Here is a 10,929-nt window from a genome sequence, read left to right on the forward strand (position 1 = left end):
TGATCGTCTAGCAAAAGCTATGCAATCGTTTAGCTCATCGTTTAGCTCGGTCTGTCGCCTACAAACTTTACATGATCGTTTACCTTGGGCCAGCGATCGTCTAGCAAAACTATGCGATCGTTTAGTAAATACTGCACGATTGTTTAGCTCTACTCTGCACAATCGTTTAGCTAGCTCAGCCGTCGTTTAGTAAATCTGTATTTATTTGACGACCCCATGAGTTTCTTTTGCGTGAGAGAGAAAAATCAAAACCTTTTCAATCTTTTGTAAAAAAACTTATTTTTAAAATAGGAAAACTATTTTCCTTTTAAACTCACTGTTATCATGATCCAATAACCACCCACTCATATGATTATTTAAAAGAAAAGGAATTAATTATCCAATAATTATTATAAATATAAATGATAACCAACTTATCATACTATATTTATAACCTATAGTTTTAATTTTTCATCTCATGAAACATATATACCATAGTTCTTTTTCTATTCCATGGTACTTATTGTAAATCTCATTTACATCAATCCTCCACTAGATGTATCTCATACATCAAACCGATTATATCATATATAATCAAAATACCTCTTGTCAATTGGAACATTTCAAATCAACACAAAAAACTGATCCTCAACTGAATCCATTGAGCTACCAAGGGGACCTCATGGACTTGTAGCTTGAAGCTCCAACGGTACGTGAATAACTGACTAAACTCTTTAGCCACGGGATCCACCATCCGTTAATTGTCAGACACTCCACTAAAGACCGACAGCTGAACTCTTCCTACCACAGATATATTATGTGTCCATCTTAACCAATCAGCAGTGCGATAACCCTTCACATATCGCTCGTAAGTACAGCTGGGCCAATAACCGTTATGCCCCTGTAGTTACATCTGTCTTCTTAAGTACCACTGATCCCTCTAATGAACCTAGTCCTACTATGACTTAGTCTTCTCTTCTAAAAAGAAGTTGTGGCCACTATGTTCAAGCCCCAGAATCAGCCCTTAAAAGAGCAATCTCTTTACTTATCCCTACTTCGGGAAAGAAGTGAATTCCATCTTGTAGATCGAGTTCCCAGCTCCCAGATCAGACAAGTCCCCAAAAAAGTAGGCATGTTGAGTTGGCAATCTGGTCACTCTCACCCATACTAATCAAAGGACCGCCCTCAAAGGTAGGAGTTCCCAAAACACTCAGAATTGAGGTCGTGTCACCTATGGTCGTTTAGGTGAGATGCAAGTCTGTAATATCAACGGCGCTATATACAGAGTCTAGTCATCTCGTGGTCCAGGTCTTATACAAATTCTTTGTATAGGATACCCCTGCTCCACGTCTCCACATGAATGGTCAGGATCTACCATCTATAGTAGTTTACAACACTTGCAAACCTCTACAAAGCGGGTCATATCCATAGTGTCACCAGGATCAGGTATTCCACCTTAATCCTCATACTACAGACCTATTTAGGTTATCACTTAAGACATGATCCACTTGTATATCACATATACATGCTTAAGTTCACATAACATAACCAAGAAGCTTTGTTTATTGGATATGAGTAAATGCCAGAATTAAATAATACTTATTTTATTCATTGAACAATTTGTATCTTTACAAAACAACGAGACTCTGAAAGAAATAGGACACCAATCCCAACATAAAAAACATAGTATTTCAGGATAAACATTAAATTAACTCTATAAGTATGCAGTTCTACTAAGAGGAAGGGAAGAAGAAGTGCTTACCTTTGTAGAATTACTTGTCTTCACGATAATCCTCTCCAAGATCAGAAATCAACTCTTCTGCACAAACATCGGAATCAATCCTCTGAACACTGCCACTTGGAGTCTGTGTTATTCTCAGGACAAGAGATAGGAAGTATAGTCTCCTTTTTGTTTATGGGAGAAGGGAAATGCAGACAGATTTTAGAGGGATTGGGAGAGTTCTTTTGGAGAGAGTTTTATGTTGTCACGTTGATCTATCTTTTTCATCTGTATTTTCACAAAACAAAGAGATGATAAAGAAAGGAGGGAAGTTACAATAATTCCCTCCCACGTGAAAATGGGGAACTAAAACATTTTATCAATATAACATCAATATAACATTTATCATATATAGTTAATTAATTACCTATTAATCAATAAACCACATATTATCATCTTAATCACATTAAAATACACATCTCTCTTATAACGTGTACTTTTAATATGAATTATATTCCCATTAAATTTTAACCTATGGTGTTTATATGAATGTTATTCATATAAATAATATTTAAATCTTATTCAAATATTTATCTCTTACACATATTATATAGTTTTAATTATAAATCATATGTATAATTAACTATATACTTTAATGTATTAATATACACTATACTTTACATTAATCATATTAATATAATTAATAACTACAACAAATATTATTTTTTAGAACATTTATTTATACGGTTCAAATGCTATAAAAAAAAGCGCTGAACTAAAAAATGGGTGCTCCTTTTGAAAAATTCAAAACAAGTTAAATTGAACTTTTGCAACACTCGGACACCGAAACTTCACGCAATGTAAAAGGGCATTTTCTCTCTCACTTTACCCAAATCTCTCAATCTCTGTATTCTTTCTCTCTCTCTCCCTCCAAGGTTCATTTGCAATGTTTCAAGTGTTGTCTGCTCGAAGGTTTTTCTTCACGATGCTAACCTTGTTTGGTCGACAGACGAACGATAATGATCTGGTCGACAGACGGAAAACGGATCTGGTTGACGTTCGCGGATGGATCTGATCTCGTAGATCTAAACAGAGGACGGATCTAGTCTCCTGGGTCTGCAACACATGGATCTTCAACGAACGGTGGTGAACGAACAACACACGGCGGCGGACGTATGGGTCTGCCACGCACGGAATGGAACTGTAACGCACGGATCTTCAGCACATGATGGTGAATGTAGAGATTGCAATGCACGGATCATCATCAAACTTCATGTCCTTGGAAGCAAGTCTGTTACTCTATTCCACAAATTTTCAATTTCTTTATTTGGGTTTCGTCAAAATTTCTTCCGTCTCATTTAAATTTCTCTTTTCGAATTTTTGTAATTATATGGCATGTGATTGCAGGTCGGTTACCTGGAAGAACAGAGACTTTTTGAGTCTTCACTACCTATTTTTATTTCTGTTTTTATTTCTGCCCTCTAAAATGAGTTTGTGCAAATGCGTTTTATATCATCTTATTTATTGATAATAGCTAAGTTGTTTTAGTTTCCTACCTCCAACTATGTTAGCGTTTACAGCGTTATGATTTTCTCTTGATTGTATAGGTTGTTGATTGTTGGTAGATTTGATTTTTTTTTTTATGTAATTGACGTATTGCACAGCTTCGCTAAGGAGGTTGTATGTAACTATGATGTTCAACCAAGGCTGTGGAAAGTAAACCAAACGATCTATAACTCAATCAACTATTATCAAAGTCAGGTTTATTTTTTGAAACCAGATAGCAGCTTCTGACCTGATTCATCATAAATTTACATGTTGCACCCTTGAAATTGTTAATATAATGATCAATGATGTTATTTCTCCATACTGTATAATGATTCTAATGAATTGGGGAAGGAAAAGAGGAAAAGAAAAACGATGAGCAAAGTGGTAATTAGCATAAGGGTTGTTAGGAAGGCCAAAAATCCATTAGAGAAACAAGGTAATTGCTATTCTACGAAATTTGGAAGACTTAGAGTAAATATATTATTTACGACAATACGGGCCTTTAGAAGAGAGGATAGAATCAGGTTTAGTGCCTATATTCAAAGTTCAAACTTTAAATTCCCCTAAACTCTTCCCTCTTCCTCCCCTCTCATTGAAAGTTCTATCTTGTCTCAACCAAAATTTCCACAAACTGGCCCTAGAAGCACTAAGTGTAGAGTCCTTGTCTTGTCTCGACGCTTTTGACCAAACAAAGGAAAGGCAGATATGGTTGAAAAATGGGGACCATCACATGTATTACAATTTACCCATATTGTTGAAAAATGAGGGACCATCAAAGAGCTCAAAATATGATTGATGCATCTCCTAAAGAAGATGTCAATGTTTAGCACATCGCTGCTCGATTTTCTAAACACACTCTATGAATTACAATAGAATTTCCTGATTTAGGCAACTGTTATTGCTATTTCTATATGGACACGTTGTTATACCCTAAGAACAGGATTTACCATTTAATATGTTGAATTTGTACTCATTCCCTTGTCATTATGTTCTCAAGGAAAACTTAGTTTGCAAGAATATGAGTTTATGCTCTAGTGTTTGATTTAATTGGGTTTCTTTGATCTTGATATATTGGGTTTAATCTGATATGCATGCATGTCAAATATAGTATTCTTACAAGGAAACTTTGAAGAATATTTTGATTTAATATTATTCTCTTTCACGTTGTTGTTTCTGTGATCTATGGTTCCATCTTAATTTGACTTTTTTGAATGGCTATGGACTTTTTCCCCCTTTGTACTATAGGGTAGGTAGGAGATTGAAGGTATTTAAAAAATGCGTAGATTTTTTAAAAAATGGAACAAAAAGCCTCTTTAAAATTCTAAGGACCACGTTCTAGTTTTGAATGTTTGTTGTTTTATGGGTATTTGTGTTTGGCTTGGTAAAGTATTTATCCTATGTTTTTATATGCTTCTCGTATTTCAAGTTTTGGTTGTTATGTTTTGGAGGTTTATTTTGATGTTGACTTAGAGTAAAAATCCATTTGTGTTTCTCTCCTTGGGTGCTATAGTTATCTTGCATTTCTAGTGCGATATTTAGCTGTTTTTTGTGGCTTTATTTGCATTTTTAGTGGTTTCGATGAGCTTAACTTCCTAGCTTCATCTTTGGGTTGCATGCTCTTAAAGAATTTTTTCATGTTTTGTTTATTTGAGTTTCTTCTTTTTGTTGTATAATTGTGGACTTTTTGGTTCTCTTTTTTCTTGTGTTGTTTGGTTTATTTTTGTTTTTTGTAATCTTCTTGTTATTTGGTTCTTTTTTCCTCTCTCCCTTTTGAGAAAATGATATATTGAATAAAAAAAGGAAGAAGAAGAATAACGCAAGGTTTACGTGGAAAACCCTAGATCAAGGAGAAAAAACCGCGATAGAAGAATTCTTATATTTTTTACCCCTTACAAAACACCATGGACCCAAATATAAATAGACTAAGGCAAACCTTAATACAGTAGAGAATTATAAAAAGACTAAAATGCCCTTAGGGCAAATACAACATTTTTCAACACTCCCCCTCAAGTTGGGGAGTAGATGTCAATAAAACCCAACTTGCTAATACAAGAATCAAAACTTTGCCTTAGTAACCCTTCGGTGAGAATGTCGGCAACTTGTTGACTTGAAGAAATGTAGGGAATACAAATACTGCCACTATCCAGTTTTTCTTTAATGAAGTGTTTATCGATCTCCACATGTTTAGTTCTATCATGTCGCACAAGGTTGTTGGCTATATTTATAGCTACCTTGTTATCATAATAGAGTTTCATAGGAGCATCACTCTCTTGGTAAAGATCAGACAAAACTTTCTTCAACCATATCTCTTCGCATATTCCTAGACTCATGGCCATGTATTCCACTTCAGCACTTCTTCTAGCAACCACACCTTGTTTCTTACTTTGCCAAGTAACAAGATTACCCCACACAAAAGTACAATACTCGAAGTTGATTTTCTATCTGTAACAGATCTTGCCTAATCTGAGTTAGTGTAAGCCTCAATGCATCTCCTATCATATTTCTTGAACATTAGGCCTTTTCCCTAGAGTAAATTTCAAATACCTCAGAATTCGAGTAACAGCTTCCATATGTTTCTCGTAAGGAGCCTGCATAAACTAACTAACTATACTGACATCATAGGATATATCTGGTCTAGTATGAGATAAGTAAATCAATTTTCCTACTAGACACTAATACCTTTCTTTGTTAACAGGAACACTATCGATAAACTCTACCAGCTTAACATTGACTTCAATAGGGGTATCACTGTGTTTACATCTAGTCATCCTTGTTTCCCTCAACAAATCTAGAGTATATTTGCGTTGAGAAACAGATATTCCTTCTTTCCATCTTGCCACCTTCATTCCAAGAAAATATCTCAAACTCTCTAGATCTTTGATCTCAAATTCATTTGTCATTTTCCATTTTGTTTGACAATCTCAGTAGCATCATCATCTGACAGAACGATATCATCAACATACACAATTAAATAATCATCTTCCCTGATGTTGACCTTTTTATGAACAAGGTATGATCAGAGTGCACCTGAATGAAACCTTGGGACTTAACAAAGGTGGTAAACCTGTCAAACTAAGCTCTCGGTGACTGTTTTAAACCATATAGGGATTTTTTGAGTTTACAAACTCGATGATCAAATTGAGCTTCAAACCCAGAAGAAGGGCTCATATAGACATCTTCTTCTAATTCACCATTTAAGAACGTATTCTTCACATCAAGTTGATGGAGGGGCTAGTCTTTCTTAACGGCTACTGAGAGAAGAACCCAAATCGTGTTCAATTTTGCCACTGGAGAGAAAGTTTTCAAGTAATCGATCCCATACGTCTGAGTAAACTCTTTAGCAACCAGTCTAGTCTTGTATCTATCAAGAGTTCCATCAGACTTATACTTAACAATAAACACCCATTTGTACTCAACTGTTTTATGTCCTATATGAAGAGTTACAAGGTCCCACGTTTTATTTGTTTCAAGAGCTTTCATCTCTTCCATAACAACAACCTTCCATTTGGGAATTTCCATGGCCATATGCACATTAGTCAGTATTGTTACAGTATCCAGGTTAGTAGTGAAAGCTCTAAACCCAGAAGACAAGTTAGTGTAAGAAAGGAAGCTATGCATGAAATACTTGGTACACGACCTAGTCCCTTTCCGTAGAGCAATGGGAATATCAAGACTGGCATCATAATCTTTTGTTTTACCTGACATTTCATTAGGTGGTCACACTTGCTTATCTACAAAAAGCCCTCACCCTCTTAAGTTTCTCCTGATGATATATTACTACCTGTAGTTTTGACCTTGTCTGGAACAATTTCATTAGTTTCATCACTTTTAACCATATCACCCTCAACACACTCTTCATTACTATCAGGAACAACATCAGGAGCAGAAGTACCTTGAACTTGAGTTGGTACTGGTTCCAATTCATGGACAGTATCTGGTGGAGCAAATGGAGGCGTTATTTCCTTTCTAAGATTCTTCTTGTAGTATGTTATCTAGGGCACTTGTTTAGTAGAAAGGACAGTGTCATTTGTATCTAGGATTGGCTCGGGAAGAAAATCCATAGGGACAGAATATGTGGACAAGTTAATCTCTTCACTAGTGTTCTCCCTCTAAAGAGAGCTAACGAAAAAAAAGGGTTTATCCTTCAGAAACGTTACATCTATAGTGATAAAGGACTTCCTTGAGGACAGATAAAAACAACTATAACCTAGCTGATGAAGAGCATACCTGAGAAAGACACACTTCTGAGTACGAGGAGCAAATTTAGTGTCGTGAGGACCATGGCGATGGACACAAGCAGTATACCCAAACATCCAAAGAGGAACGTCTGGAATGAGACACGTGGATAGGTAAGACTCTTTGAAGCATTCAAAAGGTGTTTGGAATTTGAGAACATGGGAGGGCATCCGATTAATGAGATGGGCTGCAGTTAGGATAATATCTCCCCATAAATAGAAAGGAAGAGATGCAAGGAGCATGAGGGATCGAGCCACTTCAATAAGGTGACAATTTTTCTGTTTAGCCACCACATTTTGTTGAGGAGTTTAAGCACACAAATTTTGATGGACAATATCTTTCGATGAAGGGTGCTATTAACAAACTCCTGGCCATTGTCACTCCGAAGAATGGTAATCTTGGTGTTAAATAGTGTAAAACCCAAACCCTAATTACTTCAAGTAAGAGTAAGTAATGATGTCTTCTAATGAGCTAAATGAAGTCATATCTTAGGAAGGGTAGAAGATGTAAGCAAGAAGAAATAGGCTCTTGGATAGCTAAGTGTAAAGGTAGGACAAAACTCAGCTAGGCTAAGGAAGGTCATGCTTGATGATGGAATGCATAATAAGCATATGAATGAGACTATACCATCTAATGAGGTATGGTGCTGAAGCAATATTGTAAGAGAAGTTAGCAAAAGGAAATTTGCTAAATCCTAGCCCTTCATCACCAATAGTGGGCCAGGTGGCACAAGAAGAGTTCATGCTAGATTTTGGGCGGTAATATAAGTATGAAGGTCGAGTTCATTGGATTGGTTTGGACAAACTACTTAGGCTATTTGTATAATTCTAGTGGCATTCGAAAGCTCTATGTGTCTATTTTCTGTGGTTGGGCTGCTGGAAGGAAAACTCACCGAAATAAGGTCGGAGGGGAAAATAAAGACGAAGAGTTCGTTTCTCGAGTGAATCTAGGCCATTAGTGAAGAATTGAAGCTCCAAGACGATTACGAAGCGTTTTGAGCTAAAATTTGAGGAAATATTGTTAACTCAATTATAATAACCTTGTAGAATCAAACTTTTTAAGATGAGGTTTGGAAATCGAGTTATATAATTTTGAAGTTTGAACTGGAAATGGTTGAACAAGCAGGCAGCTGTTTGAATTGGGGCAAATGATGAAATTTTGAATCTCCAGATTAAACGATGAGGAATTTTGAGCTGAAATTTTAAGGTAATGTTGCTAACTTAATTCTAAACATGTTTGTAGAAGGAAATCTCGCTAATTTTGTGATGATCTCGCTCTAGAAGGAAATCTCGCTAGAAATTGGGCTGAATCTCACTGGTAAGGTTAGTATCGCTAGGATGACAGTTTGCCAGGAAAAGCTTGATCTCGCTGACCTCGCTCATGAGGAGGATCTCGCTAGTAAAGCTGTCTTTGTTGATGAAAGTTCCTTTGTTAAATGAAATATTTGAGGTATTTTTTTCTAAGAATTCTGAGTAGTTTAACCAGTAATAGTGTCCTTTTAGGCCAAGAAGAGCTAGGAGAGGCATATAACCCGTTAAGGGGCCAACGAACTGTGAGTGACTATGTGATGACTTACTGTTTTAATGATTTAGAAACTATGATTTCTTGAAGATATTTCCCATGCTAAGTGTTTAAATGGATTGCCAAGCAACATATTTGTGAAACTATTTCTCATGTTAAGTAAAGCATGTTTTCCATGGAATTGACATGATTTAGATATGTTATCTTGTCCAAATACTATTAGTAGGTATAAGTAACTGCAATTTTATGATGAACCAGTATGATGGATGAACTAGTATGATGATTTGAGCACCAAGCCTTAGTGTTCAACTAAATGTTTATCACGGATACTGAAGGACAATGAGAAGGTATCCTTTCAACTAAATGTTTATGACGGATACTGAAAGACAATGAGAAGGTATCCTTTTGACTAAATGTTTATGACGGATACTAAAGGACAACGAGAAGGTATCCTTTCAACTAAATGTTTATGACTAGTTATATGATGGATACTGAACGACAATGAGAAGGTATCCTAAGGATACTGAAGGACAATGAGAAGGTATCCTAGTCAAGTACCTAAGGTATGACGATACTCAGTTATAACCACGTGCACGTAGGTTACGACGTCGAGGGATTTAGCAAAAGGGGTTCTCCCTCACCAAGGTTGACATTGAGGGTTAGATCTAATAGTTCACTCTCAACTAAGGATAAGGGCAGTCATGTCTTCTCCTAGGCTAGAAGGATAGTTTGGAATTGCTAATGCTTATGAATGTTTATCAACGCATGATGTTACTAATGTATGAGTTTTCCAAGTATGTTTTCCATATCTAACGCATGCTAATAGTTTTTACAAGCTAGTTCAACATGATTTAAGTCAACTTATTTTACAAAGTATGAAGCATGCGTTAAGGTTAAAGCTAAGGTTGAATGAAGCTTGATGTACTATGTTTTAAATACCTAAGATTGCCAAAGTACATGCGTTGGTATTCCTAAACATAATGAAAAAAGGATACTAAAGTAGGGAGGGTATCCTAAAGGGTTTTCTATGCTATATTCGAGAACTTGATAGCTTAAATGAGCTGGATACTGAAGGTAAGGAAGGTATTTGAATAAATGTACCTAAGGTGTTGACGGTACATAGAAAGCTCCATGTGCCATAGGTAGTTCTGAATGAGAGGCCGAAGTATGGGTCTCCTAGGCTATATACCAGCAAAGGGAGGTCAAAGTATGGGTCTCTTGGCCGGTAACAGATGTTGGGAGCTAGAGCGATATATGCTCGTTCTCAACTAAGGAATAATGATGTTTAATGGTAGTTTAATTTTACACAAATCCACATTCATATATTTTAATTATATTTAAATATTAATTATCCAATTCTGTTTAATTCATAAAATTAAACATGTAATTATATCTCATATAATTACTAATTTCTATAATTCTAATTTGAACGTTTCAAATTAACTTATCACGCTACTCTAAAGCTACATCCATTTACGAGCTAGTAGGAAGGCCTCGCGGACCTACAGACCATAGGCTCCAACGATCCGAGATTAATTAGTTAAACTCATTAGATCAAATTAACTCCCATTCGTTAACTAATGGGTCACTCCACTAAAGCCCATAGTTGAACTCCCCTCACTGTAGATATATTATGTTCACTCGATATAACCATGATTAGTAAGTTAACCCTTCACAGGTTGTTCATAATAACGGCTAGGTCAAATTTCTATTTTACCCCCGAGATTACCTCTTGTTCCTTAAGTTCCACTGATCCTCTAATGAACAATTGATTTGTGATCCAATCAACAAACTGAGTCCCTCTCGGTCCAATGAAAGGGTGGGGCCCCTTTTTCAAGACCTAGAATCGGCACTTAAAGGAACAACCTCTCTATTATCCCTAAAGTGGATATGAGTGAATTCTCTTTTGCACCCTATGTTCCCAA

At 36.1% G+C, this 10,929-nt stretch overlaps 1 long non-coding RNA gene across 1 annotated transcript; it reads left to right on the top strand.

Annotated features, from left to right (window-relative positions):
• Nucleotides 1-2,468: 2,468 nt before the first annotated feature.
• On the top strand, nt 2,469-3,254 carry LOC120089958 (uncharacterized). Its single transcript, XR_016524887.1, has 3 exons — nt 2,469-2,606; nt 2,709-2,988; nt 3,107-3,254. It is a non-coding gene; the product is annotated as an uncharacterized LOC120089958 (long non-coding RNA).
• The last annotated feature ends 7,675 nt before the right edge of the window (nt 3,255-10,929 follow it).

This window comes from Benincasa hispida, chromosome 11, assembly GCF_027475165.1.
Source record: "Benincasa hispida cultivar pf3 chromosome 11, pf3_genome.v1.1, whole genome shotgun sequence".
NCBI classification, from domain to species: Eukaryota; Viridiplantae; Streptophyta; class Magnoliopsida; order Cucurbitales; family Cucurbitaceae; genus Benincasa; species Benincasa hispida.